Raw genomic sequence first — 20,972 nt, 5'->3', positions numbered from 1 at the left:
GTCACCAATTTTCCAGAATTGTATTTGCAGTAGTACAAATTAAGCGAGTAATGTTCATTTCCAAACCTTTTCTTGATTCAGCCCAGTTGGAGAGGAGCGCAGGGAGTTCGTCGTTCGACTCCGACCTCGGCCAGCGTCGAAGAGACGAGATCACTGCGAAACTCCGTTATTTATAGTCTCCAAGAGCTGCCTTACGCAGAGCGTTGCGTAAGTCGATCATCGAGTTCTAACGCACCAAAAGCTATAGCACCATCTACGATTACTGCATTATAACCAAAACCGTAGCAGACTGGTTCGCTACAAAAGTTAAAATTCCCATGAACAAAAGGGGGCCAGGGTCTTGGATTATTTAGGGAAAGGGTTAGGGGTAAGGTTTTAGGTGTAGTGTAAGGTTTTAGGTGTAATGTAAGGTGTCAGGTGTAGTGTAAGGTGTAGTTTAAGGTGTTTGGTGTAGTGTAAGGTGTAGTGTTAAGTGTAAGGTGTAGTGTAAGGTGTAGTGTTAAATGTAAGGTGTAGTGTAAGGTGTAGTGTTAAGTGTTGGATGTAGTGTAAGGTGTAGTGTAAGGTGTTAGGTGTAGTGTAAGGTGTTATAGGGTTAGGGTTATAGCAAGAAGATTCTATGACTCGAGTTCCAACAGTCAACAAATTTATTCAAGCAGCTGTTCATTTCTAAAGAAGCACAAAGAAAGAATGGCAATGAGGACCCTCTTGATGTCCACCTTCGAAGCCGCCAGTTTCAGTGAAGAAATCCGAGGGGTTAAATTTTACGAATATTCATGACAGAACGCATGACAGAACATCAATAACGAAGCACTATTACGACGAGATATTTGCCCACATTATCTCAATTAACCTTAAATTAGTGAAAAAAAGAAAGAATTTGACCTTTACTGAAACCAGATTTTAACACTTTTCCGATCGTTTGCGGCGAATGAAAATTTCAAATGTGGTCGGTGATATATTGTTGTTCATTACTGTGTATGCCAGATGAGTGCCCGCACATGCCCAGTCTAGCAAATTTGAGTCATATTTCAGGACATATTGCATAGTTTATTTTCGCATGCCTCCGAATTATGTACTACACATATAACCAGGCCAAGATGCGGCGAAAAAGTAATTATCTTCACAAAAGCATATTTCCCTTTGTGTATGACCTATAGCTAATCAGACAATACAATTTTGGGATGTACAATGTGTCCCAGAAAAAGAAAAGAGGAAATAGATATCCGAATCATTAAATGTAAAATTTCTAACTAGTTAAAAGAATACTTGTAAAAACTCTGTTTTTTAAAGGAATATTGAGCAAATCATTCATGCGTGGCAGAATCCAATAAGCAAAGATTAAGAAAGAAGTAAAAGTGAACCTCAACTCACTCGCATTATTAAACGCATGAAAAGAAGTGCTCTCGCCATATCGCTGAGTTTAAACAAGTTCAACATGTCCAACAAATCCTAACAAATCTTCATCAATCATCATCTGTGAAACTTCATTTTAAAACCAAAATTTCCATACTGTAAATAAAATATTAATATGCCTGAGAATTCTGGATTACTTTTTTTCAGGTGTACATTGTACAAGTAAACAATATGCATAAATAGGTCTTCTGAATTACAATGATATCAAAGTAATATGTCATCATATAAGATCAGAATGTTTCAAGAGTGTTATTGGACCAGGGATGATATTCTGTTTTATCAAGAGTTGGCAAAATGATTGCAAAAAAAAACATTTACTTTTGTGTGGCGGCCCTCTGTCTTGGAACGGGTCCTGGATGCTGGGGGACCGGCCTGACCCTTGCCTCTATCACCTTCATCCGTTGATGAATTACTAGTTATCCTTACTGCGAGCGGTTTCCTTATATCTGTATATATGGCGTAATGTAGAGACCGGGCGTGTTTTGTTTTCCCAAAATATATGGGGGTGGAGTGTTGAGAGGGAATATGGACGGGATAATGATTCGTGATTTCGATTGGAGCTGTATAATCTCTATGGGAAGGCTTATACTGTAGTAGTCAATTGGATTCCATAGATCACACAGGTTGGAGACGATGAATACATTTAGTGTATGACAACGGTCATAATTTAAGTATACATCAATCAGCATCTCTTACAGGTTATCACAATTAACACCGTCACCAATTTTCCAGAATTGTATTTGCAGTAGTACAAATTAAGCGAGTAATGTTCATTTCCAAACCTTTTCTTTTCTTGATTCAGCCCAGTTGGAGAGGAGCGCAGGGAGTTCGTCGTTCGACTCCGACCTCGGCCAGCGTCGAAGAGACGAGATCGTGTGTGTGTATTTGAGTTTTGTCAGACGTGTATCAATCAGATATGATTATTTACGTCTGGGACCGACCTTTAACGTCACCATCCGAAAGACGTGACCAGGGCTCGAACCTCTGCATCAAATTGTAACTTCCCCGCATAGCTTGGATTACAGGCGCACGCCACAACGCCCAGAGACGTGATCACTGCGAAACTCCGTTATTTATAGTCTCCAAGAGCTGCCTTACGCAGAGCGTTGCGTAAGTCGATCATTGAGTTCTAACGCACCAAAAGCTATAGCACCATCTACGATTACTGCATTATAACCAAAACCGTAGCAGACTGGTTCGCTACAAAAGTTAAAATTCCCATGAACAAAAGGGGGCCAGGGTCTTGGATTATTTAGGGAAAGGGTTAGGGGTAAGGTTTTAGGTGTAGTGTAAGGTTTTAGGTGTAGTGTAAGGTGTCAGGTGTAGTGTAAGGTGTAGTTTAAGGTGTTTGGTGTAGTGTAAGGTGTAGTGTTAAGTGTAAGGTGTAGTGTTAAATGTAAGGTGTAGTGTTAAATGTAAGGTGTAGTGTAAGGTGTAGTATAAGGTGTTAGGTGTAGTGTAAGGTGTTATAGGGTTAGGGTTATAGCAAGAAGATTCTATGACTCGAGTTCCAACAGTCAACAAATTTATTCAAGCAGCTGTTCATTTCTAAAGAAGCACAAAGAAAGAATGGCAATGAGGACCCTCTTGATGTCCACCTTCGAAGCCGCCAGTTTCAGTGAAGAAATCCGAGGGGTTAAATTTTACGAATATTCATGACAGAACGCATGACAGAACATCAATAACGAAGCACTATTACGACGAGATATTTGCCCACATTATCTCAATTAACCTTAAATTAGTGAAAAAAAGAAAGAATTTGACCTTTACTGAAACCAGATTTTAACACTTTTCCGATCGTTTGCGGCGAATGAAAATTTCAAATGTGGTCGGTGATATATTGTTGTTCATTACTGTGTATGCCAGATGAGTGCCCGCACATGCCCAGTCTAGCAAATTTGAGTCATATTTCAGGACATATTGCATAGTTTATTTTCGCATGCCTCCGAATTATGTACTACACATATAACCAGGCCAAGATGCGGCGAAAAAGTAATTATCTTCACAAAAGCATATTTCCCTTTGTGTATGACCTATAGCTAATCAGACAATACAATTTTGGGATGTACAATGTGTCCCAGAAAAAGAAAAGAGGAAATAGATATCCGAATCATTAAATGTAAAATTTCTAACTAGTTAAAAGAATACTTGTAAAAACTCTGTTTTTTAAAGGAATATTGAGCAAATCATTCATGCGTGGCAGAATCCAATAAGCAAAGATTAAGAAAGAAGTAAAAGTGAACCTCAACTCACTCGCATTATTGAACGCATGAAAAGAAGTGCTCTCGCCATATCGCTGAGTTTAAACAAGTTCAACATGTCCAACAAATCCTAACAAATCTTCATCAATCATCATCTGTGAAACTTCATTTTAAAACCAAAATTTCCATACTGTAAATAAAATATTAATATGCCTGAGAATTCTGGATTACTTTTTTTCAGGTGTACATTGTACAAGTAAACAATATGCATAAATAGGTCTTCTGAATTACAATGATATCAAAGTAATATGTCATCATATAAGATCAGAATGTTTCAAGAGTGTTATTGGACCAGGGATGATATTCTGTTTTATCAAGAGTTGGCAAAATGATTGCAAAAAAAAACATTTACTTTTGTGTGGCGGCCCTCTGTCTTGGAACGGGTCCTGGATGCTGGGGGACCGGCCTGACCCTTGCCTCTATCACCTTCATCCGTTGATGAATTACTAGTTATCCTTACTGCGAGCGGTTTCCTTATATCTGTATATATGGCGTAATGTAGAGACCGGGCGTGTTTTGTTTTCCCAAAATATATGGGGGTGGAGTGTTGAGAGGGAATATGGACGGGATAATGATTCGTGATTTCGATTGGAGCTGTATAATCTCTATGGGAAGGCTTATACTGTAGTAGTCAATTGGATTCCATAGATCACACAGGTTGGAGACGATGAATACATTTAGTGTATGACAACGGTCATAATTTAAGTATACATCAATCAGCATCTCTTACAGGTTATCACAATTAACACCGTCACCAATTTTCCAGAATTGTATTTGCAGTAGTACAAATTAAGCGAGTAATGTTCATTTCCAAACCTTTTCTTTTCTTGATTCAGCCCAGTTGGAGAGGAGCGCAGGGAGTTCGTCGTTCGACTCCGACCTCGGCCAGCGTCGAAGAGACGAGATCACTGCGAAACTCCGTTATTTATAGTCTCCAAGAGCTGCCTTACGCAGAGCGTTGCGTAAGTCGATCATTGAGTTCTAACGCACCAAAAGCTATAGCACCATCTACGATTACTGCATTATAACCAAAACCGTAGCAGACTGGTTCGCTACAAAAGTTAAAATTCCCATGAACAAAAGGGGGCCAGGGTCTTGGATTATTTAGGGAAAGGGTTAGGGGTAAGGTTTTAGGTGTAGTGTAAGGTTTTAGGTGTAGTGTAAGGTGTCAGGTGTAGTGTAAGGTGTAGTTTAAGGTGTTTGGTGTAGTGTAAGGTGTAGTGTTAAGTGTAAGGTGTAGTGTTAAATGTAAGGTGTAGTGTTAAATGTAAGGTGTAGTGTAAGGTGTAGTGTAAGGTGTTAGGTGTAGTGTAAGGTGTTATAGGGTTAGGGTTATAGCAAGAAGATTCTATGACTCGAGTTCCAACAGTCAACAAATTTATTCAAGCAGCTGTTCATTTCTAAAGAAGCACAAAGAAAGAATGGCAATGAGGACCCTCTTGATGTCCACCTTCGAAGCCGCCAGTTTCAGTGAAGAAATCCGAGGGGTTAAATTTTACGAATATTCATGACAGAACGCATGACAGAACATCAATAACGAAGCACTATTACGACGAGATATTTGCCCACATTATCTCAATTAACCTTAAATTAGTGAAAAAAAGAAAGAATTTGACCTTTACTGAAACCAGATTTTAACACTTTTCCGATCGTTTGCGGCGAATGAAAATTTCAAATGTGGTCGGTGATATATTGTTGTTCATTACTGTGTATGCCAGATGAGTGCCCGCACATGCCCAGTCTAGCAAATTTGAGTCATATTTCAGGACATATTGCATAGTTTATTTTCGCATGCCTCCGAATTATGTACTACACATATAACCAGGCCAAGATGCGGCGAAAAAGTAATTATCTTCACAAAAGCATATTTCCCTTTGTGTATGACCTATAGCTAATCAGACAATACAATTTTGGGATGTACAATGTGTCCCAGAAAAAGAAAAGAGGAAATAGATATCCGAATCATTAAATGTAAAATTTCTAACTAGTTAAAAGAATACTTGTAAAAACTCTGTTTTTTAAAGGAATATTGAGCAAATCATTCATGCGTGGCAGAATCCAATAAGCAAAGATTAAGAAAGAAGTAAAAGTGAACCTCAACTCACTCGCATTATTGAACGCATGAAAAGAAGTGCTCTCGCCATATCGCTGAGTTTAAACAAGTTCAACATGTCCAACAAATCCTAACAAATCTTCATCAATCATCATCTGTGAAACTTCATTTTAAAACCAAAATTTCCATACTGTAAATAAAATATTAATATGCCTGAGAATTCTGGATTACTTTTTTTCAGGTGTACATTGTACAAGTAAACAATATGCATAAATAGGTCTTCTGAATTACAATGATATCAAAGTAATATGTCATCATATAAGATCAGAATGTTTCAAGAGTGTTATTGGACCAGGGATGATATTCTGTTTTATCAAGAGTTGGCAAAATGATTGCAAAAAAAAACATTTACTTTTGTGTGGCGGCCCTCTGTCTTGGAACGGGTCCTGGATGCTGGGGGACCGGCCTGACCCTTGCCTCTATCACCTTCATCCGTTGATGAATTACTAGTTATCCTTACTGCGAGCGGTTTCCTTATATCTGTATATATGGCGTAATGTAGAGACCGGGCGTGTTCTGTTTTCCCAAAATATATGGGGGTGGAGTGTTGAGAGGGAATATGGACGGGATAATGATTCGTGATTTCGATTGGAGCTGTATAATCTCTATGGGAAGGCTTATACTGTAGTAGTCAATTGGATTCCATAGATCACACAGGTTGGAGACGATGAATACATTTAGTGTATGACAACGGTCATAATTTAAGTATACATCATTCAGCATCTCTTACAGGTTATCACAATTAACACCGTCACCAATTTTCCAGAATTGTATTTGCAGTAGTACAAATTAAGCGAGTAATGTTCATTTCCAAACCTTTTCTTTTCTTGATTCAGCCCAGTTGGAGAGGAGCGCAGGGAGTTCGTCGTTCGACTCCGACCTCGGCCAGCGTCGAAGAGACGAGATCACTGCGAAACTCCGTTATTTATAGTCTCCAAGAGCTGCCTTACGCAGAGCGTTGCGTAAGTCGATCATTGAGTTCTAACGCACCAACAGCTATAGCACCATCTACGATTACTGCATTATAACCAAAACCGTAGCAGACTGGTTCGCTACAAAAGTTAAAATTCCCATGAACAAAAGGGGGCCAGGGTCTTGGATTATTTAGGGAAAGGGTTAGGGGTAAGGTTTTAGGTGTAGTGTAAGGTTTTAGGTGTAGTGTAAGGTGTAGTTTAAGGTGTTTGGTGTAGTGTAAGGTGTAGTGTTAAGTGTAAGGTGTAGTGTAAGGTGTAGTGTTAAATGTAAGGTGTAATGTAAGGTGTAGTGTTAAGTGTAAGGTGTAGTGTAAGGTGTTAGGTGTAGTGTAAGGTGTTATAGGGTTAGGGTTATAGCAAGAAGATTCTATGACTTGAGTTCCAACAGTCAACATATTTATTCAAGCAGCTGTTCATTTCTAAAGAAGCACAAAGAAAGAATGGCAATGAGGACCCTCTTGATGTCCACCTTCGAAGCCGCCAGTTTCAGTGAAGAAATCCGAGGGGTTAAATTTTACGAATATTCATGACAGAACGCATGACAGAACATCAATAACGAAGCACTATTACGACGAGATATTTGCCCACATTATCTCAATTAACCTTAAATTAGTGAAAAAAAGAAAGAATTTGACCTTTACTGAAACCAGATTTTAACACTTTTCCGATCGTTTGCAGCGAATGAAAATTTCAAATGTGGTCGGTGATATATTGTTGTTCATTACTGTGTATGCCAGATGAGTGCCCGCACATGCCCAGTCTAGCAAATTTGAGTCATATTTCAGGACATATTGCATAGTTTATTTTCGCATGCCTCCGAATTATGTACTACACATATAACCAGGCCAAGATGCGGCGAAAAAGTAATTATCTTCACAAAAGCATATTTCCCTTTGTGTATGACCTATAGCTAATCAGACAATACAATTTTGGGATGTACAATGTGTCCCAGAAAAAGAAAAGAGGAAATAGATATCCGAATCATTAAATGTAAAATTTCTAACTAGTTAAAAGAATACTTGTAAAAACTCTGTTTTTTAAAGGAATATTGAGCAAATCATTCATGCGTGGCAGAATCAAATAAGCAAAGATTAAGAAAGAAACAATTTGTTTAGGAAAGTAAAAGTGAACCTCAAACTCACTTGCATTATTGAACGCATGAAAAGAAGTCTCTCGCCATATCGCTGAGTTTAAACAAGTTCAACATGTCCAACAAATCCTAACAAATCTTCATCAATCATCATCTGTGAAACTTCATTTTAAAACCAAAATTTCCATACTGTAAATAAAATATTAATATGCCTGAGAATTCTGGATTACTTTTTTTTCAGGTGTACATTGTACAAGTAAACAATATGCATAAATAGGTCTTCTGAATTACAATGATATCAAAGTAATATGTCATCATATAAGATCAGAATGTTTCAAGAGTGTTATTGGACCAGGGATGATATTCTGTTTCATCAAGAGTTGGCAAAATGATTGCAAAAAAAAACATTTACTTTTGTGTGGCGGCCCTCTGTCTTGGAACGGGTCCTGGATGCTGGGGGACCGGCCTGACCCTTGCCTCTATCACCTTCATCCGTTGATGAATTACTAGTTATCCTTACTGCGAGCGGTTTCCTTATATCTGTATATATGGCGTAATGTAGAGACCGGGCGTGTTCTGTTTTCCCAAAATATATGGGGGTGTAGTGTTGAGAGGGAATATGGACGGGATAATGATTCGTGATTTCGATTGGAGCTGTATAATCTCTATGGGAAGGCTTATACTGTAGTAGTCAATTGGATTCCATAGATCACACAGGTTGGAGACGATGAATACATTTAGTGTATGACAACGGTCATAATTTAAGTATACATCAATCAGCATCTCTTACAGGTTATCACAATTAACACCGTCACCAATTTTCCAGAATTGTATTTGCAGTAGTACAAATTAAGCGAGTAATGTTCATTTCCAAACCTTTTCTTTTCTTGATTCAGCCCAGTTGGAGAGGAGCGCAGGGAGTTCGTCGTTCGACTCCGACCTCGGCCAGCGTCGAAGAGACGAGATCACTGCGAAACTCCGTTATTTATAGTCTCCAAGAGCTGCCTTACGCAGAGCGTTGCGTAAGTCGATCATTGAGTTCTAACGCACCAACAGCTATAGCACCATCTACGATTACTGCATTATAACCAAAACCGTAGCAGACTGGTTCGCTACAAAAGTTAAAATTCCCATGAACAAAAGGGGGCCAGGGTCTTGGATTATTTAGGGAAAGGGTTAGGGGTAAGGTTTTAGGTGTAGTGTAAGGTTTTAGGTGTAGTGTAAGGTGTAGTTTAAGGTGTTTGGTGTAGTGTAAGGTGTAGTGTTAAGTGTAAGGTGTAGTGTAAGGTGTAGTGTTAAATGTAAGGTGTAGTGTAAGGTGTAGTGTTAAGTGTAAGGTGTAGTGTAAGGTGTTAGGTGTAGTGTAAGGTGTTATAGGGTTAGGGTTATAGCAAGAAGATTCTATGACTCGAGTTCCAACAGTCAACATATTTATTCAAGCAGCTGTTCATTTCTAAAGAAGCACAAAGAAAGAATGGCAATGAGGACCCTCTTAATGTCCACCTTCGAAGCCGCCAGTTTCAGTGAAGAAATCCGAGGGGTTAAATTTTACGAATATTCATGACAGAACGCATGACAGAACATCAATAACGAAGCACTATTACGACGAGATATTTGCCCACATTATCTCAATTAACCTTAAATTAGTGAAAAAAAGAAAGAATTTGACCTTTACTGAAACCAGATTTTAACACTTTTCCGATCGTTTGCAGCGAATGAAAATTTCAAATGTGGTCGGTGATATATTGTTGTTCATTACTGTGTATGCCAGATGAGTGCCCGCACATGCCCAGTCTAGCAAATTTGAGTCATATTTCAGGACATATTGCATAGTTTATTTTCGCATGCCTCCGAATTATGTACTACACATATAACCAGGCCAAGATGCGGCGAAAAAGTAATTATCTTCACAAAAGCATATTTCCCTTTGTGTATGACCTATAGCTAATCAGACAATACAATTTTGGGATGTACAATGTGTCCCAGAAAAAGAAAAGAGGAAATAGATATCCGAATCATTAAATGTAAAATTTCTAACTAGTTAAAAGAATACTTGTAAAAACTCTGTTTTTTAAAGGAATATTGAGCAAATCATTCATGCGTGGCAGAATCAAATAAGCAAAGATTAAGAAAGAAACAATTTGTTTAGGAAAGTAAAAGTGAACCTCAAACTCACTTGCATTATTGAACGCATGAAAAGAAGTCTCTCGCCATATCGCTGAGTTTAAACAAGTTCAACATGTCCAACAAATCCTAACAAATCTTCATCAATCATCATCTGTGAAACTTCATTTTAAAACCAAAATTTCCATACTGTAAATAAAATATTAATATGCCTGAGAATTCTGGATTACTTTTTTTTCAGGTGTACATTGTACAAGTAAACAATATGCATAAATAGGTCTTCTGAATTACAATGATATCAAAGTAATATGTCATCATATAAGATCAGAATGTTTCAAGAGTGTTATTGGACCAGGGATGATATTCTGTTTCATCAAGAGTTGGCAAAATGATTGCAAAAAAAAACATTTACTTTTGTGTGGCGGCCCTCTGTCTTGGAACGGGTCCTGGATGCTGGGGGACCGGCCTGACCCTTGCCTCTATCACCTTCATCCGTTGATGAATTACTAGTTATCCTTACTGCGAGCGGTTTCCTTATATCTGTATATATGGCGTAATGTAGAGACCGGGCGTGTTCTGTTTTCCCAAAATATATGGGGGTGGAGTGTTGAGAGGGAATATGGACGGGATAATGATTCGTGATTTCGATTGGAGCTGTATAATCTCTATGGGAAGGCTTATACTGTAGTAGTCAATTGGATTCCATAGATCACACAGGTTGGAGACGATGAATACATTTAGTGTATGACAACGGTCATAATTTAAGTATACATCAATCAGCATCTCTTACAGGTTATCACAATTAACACCGTCACCAATTTTCCAGAATTGTATTTGCAGTAGTACAAATTAAGCGAGTAATGTTCATTTCCAAACCTTTTCTTTTCTTGATTCAGCCCAGTTGGAGAGGAGCGCAGGGAGTTCGTCGTTCGACTCCGACCTCGGCCAGCGTCGAAGAGACGAGATCACTGCGAAACTCCGTTATTTATAGTCTCCAAGAGCTGCCTTACGCAGAGCGTTGCGTAAGTCGATCATTGAGTTCTAACGCACCAAAAGCTATAGCACCATCTACGATTACTGCATTATAACCAAAACCGTAGCAGACTGGTTCGCTACAAAAGTTAAAATTCCCATGAACAAAAGGGGGCCAGGGTCTTGGATTATTTAGGGAAAGGGTTAGGGGTAAGGTTTTAGGTGTAGTGTAAGGTTTTAGGTGTAGTGTAAGGTGTAGTTTAAGGTGTTTGGTGTAGTGTAAGGTGTAGTGTTAAGTGTAAGGTGTAGTGTAAGGTGTAGTGTTAAATGTAAGGTGTAGTGTAAGGTGTAGTGTTAAGTGTAAGGTGTAGTGTAAGGTGTTAGGTGTAGTGTAAGGTGTTATAGGGTTAGGGTTATAGCAAGAAGATTCTATGACTCGAGTTCCAACAGTCAACATATTTATTCAAGCAGCTGTTCATTTCTAAAGAAGCACAAAGAAAGAATGGCAATGAGGACCCTCTTGATGTCCACCTTCGAAGCCGCCAGTTTCAGTGAAGAAATCCGAGGGGTTAAATTTTACGAATATTCATGACAGAACGCATGACAGAACATCAATAACGAAGCACTATTACGACGAGATATTTGCCCACATTATCTCAATTAACCTTAAATTAGTGAAAAAAAGAAAGAATTTGACCTTTACTGAAACCAGATTTTAACACTTTTCCGATCGTTTGCAGCGAATGAAAATTTCAAATGTGGTCGGTGATATATTGTTGTTCATTACTGTGTATGCCAGATGAGTGCCCGCACATGCCCAGTCTAGCAAATTTGAGTCATATTTCAGGACATATTGCATAGTTTATTTTCGCATGCCTCCGAATTATGTACTACACATATAACCAGGCCAAGATGCGGCGAAAAAGTAATTATCTTCACAAAAGCATATTTCCCTTTGTGTATGACCTATAGCTAATCAGACAATACAATTTTGGGATGTACAATGTGTCCCAGAAAAAGAAAAGAGGAAATAGATATCCGAATCATTAAATGTAAAATTTCTAACTAGTTAAAAGAATACTTGTAAAAACTCTGTTTTTTAAAGGAATATTGAGCAAATCATTCATGCGTGGCAGAATCCAATAAGCAAAGATTAAGAAAGAAACAATTTGTTTAGGAAAGTAAAAGTGAACCTCAAACTCACTTGCATTATTGAACGCATGAAAAGAAGTGCTCTCGCCATATCGCTGAGTTTAAACAAGTTCAACATGTCCAACAAATCCTAACAAATCTTCATCAATCATCATCTGTGAAACTTCATTTTAAAACCAAAATTTCCATACTGTAAATAAAATATTAATATGCCTGAGAATTCTGGATTACTTTTTTTTCAAGTGTACATTGTACAAGTAAACAATATGCATAAATAGGTCTTCTGAATTACAATGATATCAAAGTAATATGTCATCATAGAAGATCAGAATGTTTCAAGAGTGTTATTGGACCAGGGATGATATTCTGTTTTATCAAGAGTTGGCAAAATGATTGCAAAAAAAAACATTTACTTTTGTGTGGCGGCCCTCTGTCTTGGAACGGGTCCTGGATGCTGGGGGACCGGCCTGACCCTTGCCTCTATCACCTTCATCCGTTGATGAATTACTAGTTATCCTTACTGCGAGCGGTTTCCTTATATCTGTATATATGGCGTAATGTAGAGACCGGGCGTGTTCTGTTTTCCCAAAATATATGGGGGTGGAGTGTTGAGAGGGAATATGGACGGGATAATGATTCGTGATTTCGATTGGAGCTGTATAATCTCTATGGGAAGGCTTATACTGTAGTAGTCAATTGGATTCCATAGATCACACAGGTTGGAGACGATGAATACATTTAGTGTATGACAACGGTCATAATTTAAGTATACATCATTCAGCATCTTACAGGTTATCACAATTAACACCGTCACCAATTTTCCAGAAATGTATTTGCAGTAGTACAAATTAAGCGAGTAATGTTCATTTCCAAACCTTTTCTTTTCTTGATTCAGCCCAGTTGGAGAGGAGCGCAGGGAGTTCGTCGTTCGACTCCGACCTCGGCCAGCGTCGAAGAGACGAGATCACTGCGAAACTCCGTTATTTATAGTCTCCAAGAGCTGCCTTACGCAGAGCGTTGCGTAAGTCGATCATTGAGTTCTAACGCACCAAAAGCTATAGCACCATCTACGATTACTGCATTATAACCAAAACCGTAGCAGACTGGTTCGCTACAAAAGTTAAAATTCCCATGAACAAAAGGGGGCCAGGGTCTTGGATTATTTAGGGAAAGGGTTAGGGGTAAGGTTTTAGGTGTAGTGTAAGGTTTTAGGTGTAGTGTAAGGTGTCAGGTGTAGTGTAAGGTGTAGTTTAAGGTGTTTGGTGTAGTGTAAGGTGTAGTGTTAAGTGTAAGGTGTAGTGTAAGGTGTAGTGTTAAATGTAAGGTGTAGTGTAAGGTGTAGTGTTAAGTGTTAGGTGTAGTGTAAGGTGTAGTGTAAGGTGTTAGGTGTAGTGTAAGGTGTTATAGGGTTAGGGTTATAGCAAGAAGATTCTATGACTCGAGTTCCAACAGTCAACATATTTATTCAAGCAGCTGTTCATTTCTAAAGAAGCACAAAGAAAGAATGGCAATGAGGACCCTCTTGATGTCCACCTTCGAAGCCGCCAGTTTCAGTGAAGAAATCCGAGGGGTTAAATTTTACGAATATTCATGACAGAACGCATGACAGAACATCAATAACGAAGCACTATTACGACGAGATATTTGCCCACATTATCTCAATTAACCTTAAATTAGTGAAAAAAAGAAAGAATTTGACCTTTACTGAAACCAGATTTTAACACTTTTCCGATCGTTTGCGGCGAATGAAAATTCCAAATGTGGTCGGTGGAATATTGTTGTTCATTACTGTGTATGCCAGATGAGTGCCCGCACATGCCCAGTCTAGCAAATTTGAGTCATATTTCAGGACATATTGCATAGTTTATTTTCGCATGCCTCCGAATTATGTACTACACATATAACCAGGCCAAGATGCGGCGAAAAAGTAATTATCTTCACAAAAGCATATTTCCCTTTGTGTATGACCTATAGCTAATCAGACAATACAATTTTGGGATGTACAATGTGTCCCAGAAAAAAAAAAGAGGAAATAGATATCCGAATCATTAAATGTAAAATTTCTAACTAGTTAAAAGAATACTTGTAAAAACTCTGTTTTTTTAAGGAATATTGAGCAAATCATTCATGCGTGGCAGAATCCAATAAGCAACGATTAAGAAAGAAACAATTTGTTTAGGAAAGTAAAAGTGAACCTCAACTCACTCACATTATTGAACGCATGAAAAGAAGTGCTCTCGCCATATCGCTGAGTTTAAACAAGTTCAACATGTCCAACAAATCCTAACAAATCTTCATCAATCATCATCTGTGAAACTTCATTTTAAAACCAAAATTTCCATACTGTAAATAAAATATTAATATGCCTGAGAATTCTGGATTACTTTTTTTCAGGTGTACATTGTACAAGTAAACAATATGCATAAATAGGTCTTCTGAATTACAATGATATCAAAGTAATATGTCATCATATAAGATCAGAATGTTTCAAGAGTGTTATTGGACCAAGGATGATATTATGTTTTATCAAGAGTTGGCAAAATGATTGCAAAAAAAAACATTTACTTTTGTGTGGCGGCCCTCTGTCTTGGAACGGGTCCTGGATGCTGGGGGACCGGCCTGACCCTTGCCTCTATCACCTTCATCCGTTGATGAATTACTAGTTATCCTTACTGCGAGCGGTTTCCTTATATCTGTATATATGGCGTAATGTAGAGACCGGGCGTGTTCTGTTTTCCCAAAATATATGGGGGTGGAGTGTTGAGAGGGAATATGGACGGGATAATGATTCGTGATTTCGATTGGAGCTGTATAATCTCTATGGGAAGGCTTATACTGTAGTAGTCAATTGGATTCCATAGATCACACAGGTTGGAGACGATGAATACATTTAGTGTATGACAACGGTCATAATTTAAGTATACATCATTCAGCATCTCTTACAGGTTATCACAATTAACACCGTCACCAATTTTCCAGAATTGTATTTGCAGTAGTACAAATTAAGCGAGTAATGTTCATTTCCAAACCTTTTCTTGATTCAGCCCAGTTGGAGAGGAGCGCAGGGAGTTCGTCGTTCGACTCCGATCTCGGCCAGCGTCGAAGAGACGAGATCACTGCGAAACTCCGTTATTTATAGTCTCCAAGAGCTGCCTTACGCAGAGCGTTGCGTAAGTCGATCATTGAGTTCTAACGCACCAAAAGCTATAGCACCATCTACGATTACTGCATTATAACCAAAACCGTAGCAGACTGGTTCGCTACAAAAGTTAAAATTCCCATGAACAAAAGGGGGCCAGGGTCTTGGATTATTTAGGGAAAGGGTTAGGGGTAAGGTTTTAGGTGTAGTGTAAGGTTTTAGGTGTAGTGTAAGGTGTCAGGTGTAGTGTAAGGTGTAGTTTAAGGTGTTTGGTGTGGTCTAAGGTGTAGTGTTAAGTGTAAGGTGTAGTGTAAGGTGTAGTGTTAAATGTAAGGTGTAGTGTAAGGTGTAGTGTTAAGTGTTAAGTGTAGTGTAAGGTGTAGTGTAAGGTGTTAGGTGTAGTGTAAGGTGTTATAGGGTTAGGGTTATAGCAAGAAGATTCTATGACTCGAGTTCCAACAGGCAACAAATTTATTCAAGCAGCTGTTCATTTCTAAAGAAGCACAAAGAAAGAATGGCAATGAGGACCCTCTTGATGTACACCTTCGAAGCCGCCAGTTTCAGTGAAGAAATCCGAGGGGTTAAATTTTACGAATATTCATGACAAAACGCATGATTGAACATCAATAACGAAGCACTATTACGACGAGATATTTGCCCACATTATCTCAATTAACCTTAAATTAGTAAAAAAAGAAAGAATTTGACCTTTACTAAAACCAGATTTTAACACTTTTCCGATCGTTTGCGGCGAATGACAATTCCAAATGTGGTCGGTGGAATATTGTTGTTCATTACTGTGTATGCCAGATGAGTGCCCGCACATGCCCAGTCTAGCAAATTTGAGTCATATTTCAGGACATATTGCATAGTTTATTTTCGCATGCCTCCGAATTATGTACTACACATATAACCAGACCAAGATGCGGCGAAAAAGTAATTATCTTTACAAAAGCATATTTTCCTTTGTGTATGACCTATAGCTTATCAGACAATACAGTTTTGGGATGTACAATGTGTCCCAGAAAAAGAGAAGAGGAAATAGATATCCGAATCATTAAATGTAAAATTTCTAACTAGTTAAAAGAATACTTGTAAAAACTCTGTTTTTTAAAGGAATATTGAGCAAATCATTCATGCGTGGCAGAATCCAATAAGCAAAGATTAAGAAAGAAACAATTTGTTTAGGAAAGTAAAAGTGAACCTCAACTCACTCGCATTATTGAACGCATGAAAAGAAGTGCTCTCGCCATATCGCTGAGTTTAAACAAGTTCAACATGTCCAACAAATCCTAACAAATCTTCATCAATCATCATCTGTGAAACTTCATTTTAAAACCAAAATTTCCATACTGTAAATAAAATATTAATATGCCTGAGAATTCTGGATTACTTTTTTTCAGGTGTACATTGTACAAGTAAACAATATGCATAAATAGGTCTTCTGAATTACAATGATATCAAAGTAATATGTCATCATATAAGATCAGAATGTTTCAAGAGTGTTATTGTACCAGGGATGATATTCTGTTTTATCAAGAGTTGGCAAAATGATTGCAAAAAAAAAACATTTACTTTTGTGTGGCGGCCCTCTGTCTTGGAACGGGTCCTGGATGCTGGGGGACCGGCCTGACCCTTGCCTCTATCACCTTCATCCGTTGATGAATTACTAGTTATCCTTACTGCGAGCGGTTTCCTTATATCTGTATATATGGCGTAATGTAGAGACCGGGCGTGTTCTGTTTTCCCAAAATATATGGGGGTGGAGTGTTGAGAGGGAATATGGACGGGATAATGATTCGTGATTTCGATTGGAGCTGTATAATCTCTATGGGAAGGCTTATACTGTAGTAGTCAATTGGATTCCATAGATCACACAGGTTGGAGACGATGAATACATTTAGTGTATGACAACGGTCATAATTTAAGTATACATCATTCAGCATCTCTTACAGGTTATCACAATTAACACCGTCACCAATTTTCCAGAATTGTATTTGCAGTAGTACAAATTAAGCGAGTAATGTTCATTTCCAAACCTTTTCTTTTCTTGATTCAGCCCAGTTGGAGAGGAGCGCAGGGAGTTCGTCGTTCGACTCCGACCTCGGCCAGCGTCGAAGAGACGAGATCACTGCGAAACTCCGTTATTTATAGTCTCCAAGAGCTGCCTTACGCAGAGCGTTGCGTAAGTCGATCATTGAGTTCTAACGCACCAAAAGCTATAGCACCATCTACGATTACTGCATTATAACCAAAACCGTAGCAGACTGGTTCGCTACAAAAGTTAAAATTCCCATGAACAAAAGGGGGCCAGGGTCTTGGATTATTTAGGGAAAGGGTTAGGGGTAAGGTTTTAGGTGTAGTGTAAGGTTTTAGGTGTAGTGTAAGGTGTCAGGTGTAGTGTAAGGTGTAGTTTAAGGTGTTTGGTGTAGTGTAAGGTGTAGTGTTAAGTGTAAGGTGTAGTGTAAGGTGTAGTGTTAAATGTAAGGTGTAGTGTAAGGTGTAGTGTTAAGTGTAAGGTGTAGTGTAAGGTGTAGTGTAAGGTGTTAGGTGTAGTGTAAGGTGTTATAGGGTTAGGGTTATAGCAAGAAGATTCTATGACTCGAGTTCCAACAGTCAACATATTTATTCAAGCAGCTGTTCATTTCTAAAGAAGCACAAAGAAAGAATGGCAATGAGGACCCTCTTGATGTCCACCTTCGAAGCCGCCAGTTTCAGTGAAGAAATCCGAGGGGTTAAATTTTACGAATATTCATGACAGAACGCATGACAGAACATCAATAACGAAGCACTATTACGACGAGATATTTGCCCACATTATCTCAATTAACCTTAAATTAGTGAAAAAAAGAAAGAATTTGACCTTTACTGAAACCAGATTTTAACACTTTTCCGATCGTTTGCGGCGAATGAAAATTTCAAATGTGGTCGGTGATATATTGTTGTTCATTACTGTGTATGCCAGATGAGTGCCCGCACATGCCCAGTCTAGCAAATTTGAGTCATATTTCAGGACATATTGCATAGTTTATTTTCGCATGCCTCCGAATTATGTACTACACATATAACCAGGCCAAGATGCGGCGAAAAAGTAATTATCTTCACAAAAGCATATTTCCCTTTGTGTATGACCTATAGCTAATCAGACAATACAATTTTGGGATGTACAATGTGTCCCAGAAAAAGAAAAGAGGAAATAGATATCCGAATCATTAAATGTAAAATTTCTAACTAGTTAAAAGAATACTTGTAAAAACTCTGTTTTTTAAAGGAATATTGAGCAAATCATTCATGCGTGGCAGAATCCAATAAGCAAAGATTAAGAAAGAAACAATTTGTTTAGGAAAGTAAAAGTGAACCTCAACTCACTCGCATTATTGAACGCATGAAAAGAAGTGCTCTCGCCATATCGCTGAGTTTAAACAAGTTCAACATGTCCAACAAATCCTAACAAATCTTCATCAATCATCATCTGTGAAACTTCATTTTAAAACCAAAATTTCCATACTGTAAATAAAATATTAATATGCCTGAGAATTCTGGATTACTTTTTTTCAGGTGTACATTGTACAAGTAAACAATATGCATAAATAGGTCTTCTGAATTACAATGATATCAAAGTAATATGTCATCATATAAGATCAGAATGTTTCAAGAGTGTTATTGGACCAGGGATGATATTCTGTTTTATCAAGAGTTGGCAAAATGATTGCAAAAAAAAACATTTACTTTTGTGTGGCGGCCCTCTGTCTTGGAACGGGTCCTGGATGCTGGGGGACCGGCCTGACCCTTGCCTCTATCACCTTCATCCGTTGATGAATTACTAGTTATCCTTACTGCGAGCGGTTTCCTTATATCTGTATATATGGCGTAATGTAGAGACCGGGCGTGTTCTGTTTTCCCAAAATATATGGGGGTGGAGTGTTGAGAGGGAATATGGACGGGATAATGATTCGTGATTTCGATTGGAGCTGTATAATCTCTATGGGAAGGCTTATACTGTAGTAGTCAATTGGATTCCATAGATCACACAGGTTGGAGACGATGAATACATTTAGTGTATGACAACGGTCATAATTTAAGTATACATCATTCAGCATCTCTTACAGGTTATCACAATTAACACCGTCACCAATTTTCCAGAATTGTATTTGCAGTAGTACAAATTAAGCGAGTAATGTTCATTTCCAAACCTTTTCTTTTCTTGATTCAGCCCAGTTGGAGAGGAGCGCAGGGAGTTCGTCGTTCGACTCCGACCTCGGCCAGCGTCGAAGAGACGAGATCACTGCGAAACTCCGTTATTTATAGTCTCCAAGAGCTGCCTTACGCAGAGCGTTGCGTAAGTCGATCATTGAGTTCTAACGCACCAAAAGCTATAGCACCATCTACGATTACTGCATTATAACCAAAACCGTAGCAGACTGGTTCGCTACAAAAGTTAAAATTCCCATGAACAAAAGGGGGCCAGGGTCTTGGATTATTTAGGGAAAGGGTTAGGGGTAAGGTTTTAGGTGTAGTGTAAGGTTTTAGGTGTAGTGTAAGGTGTCAGGTGTAGTGTAAGGTGTAGTTTAAGGTGTTTGGTGTAGTGTAAGGTGTAGTGTTAAGTGTAAGGTGTAGTGTAAGGTGTAGTGTTAAATGTAAGGTGTAGTGTAAGGTGTAGTGTTAAGTGTAAGGTGTAGTGTAAGGTGTAGTGTAAGGTGTTAGGTGTAGTGTAAGGTGTTAGGTGTAGTGTAAGGTGTTATAGGGTTAGGGTTATAGCAAGAAGATTCTATGACTCGAGTTCCAACAGTCAACATATTTATTCAAGCAGCTGTTCATTTCTAAAGAAGCACAAAGAAAGAATGGCAATGAGGACCCTCTTGATGTCCACCTTCGAAGCCGCCAGTTTCAGTGAAGAAATCCGAGGGGTTAAATTTTACGAATATTCATGACAGAACGCATGACAGAACATCAATAACGAAGCACTATTACGACGAGATATTTGCCCACATTATCTCAATTAACCTTAAATTAGTGAAAAAAAGAAAGAATTTGACCTTTACTGAAACCAGATTTTAACACTTTTCCGATCGTTTGCGGCGAATGAAAATTCCAAATGTGGTCGGTGGAATATTGTTGTTCATTACTGTGTATGCCAGATGAGTGCCCGCACATGCCCAGTCTAGCAAATTTGAGTCATATTTCAGGACATATTGCACAGTTTATTTTCGCATGCCTCCGAATTATGTACTACACATATAACCAGGCCAAGATGCGGCGAAAAAGTAATTATCTTCACAAAAGCATATTTCCCTTTGTGTATGACCTATAGCTAATCAGACAATACAATTTTGGGATGTACAATGTGTCCGAGAAAAAAAAAAGAGGAAATAGATATCCGAATCATTAAATGTAAAATTTCTAACTAGTTAAAAGAATACTTGTAAAAACTCTGTTTTTTAAAGGAATATTGAGCAAATCATTCATGCGTGGCAGAATCCAATAAGCAAAGATTAAGAAAGAAACAATTTGTTTAGGAAAGTAAAAGTGAACCTCAACTCACTCGCATTATTGAACGCATGAAAAGAAGTGCTCTCGCCATATCGCTGAGTTTAAACAAGTTCAACATGTCCAACAAATCCTAACAAATCTTCATCAATCATCATCTGTGAAACTTCATTTTAAAACCAAAATTTCCATACTGTAAATAAAATATTAATATGCCTGAGAATTCTGGATTACTTTTTTTCAG

This window comes from Lytechinus pictus, chromosome 10 (assembly GCF_037042905.1).
Source record: "Lytechinus pictus isolate F3 Inbred chromosome 10, Lp3.0, whole genome shotgun sequence".
Taxonomy (NCBI): Eukaryota; Metazoa; Echinodermata; class Echinoidea; order Temnopleuroida; family Toxopneustidae; genus Lytechinus; species Lytechinus pictus.
This window is presented reverse-complemented; position numbering follows the sequence as displayed.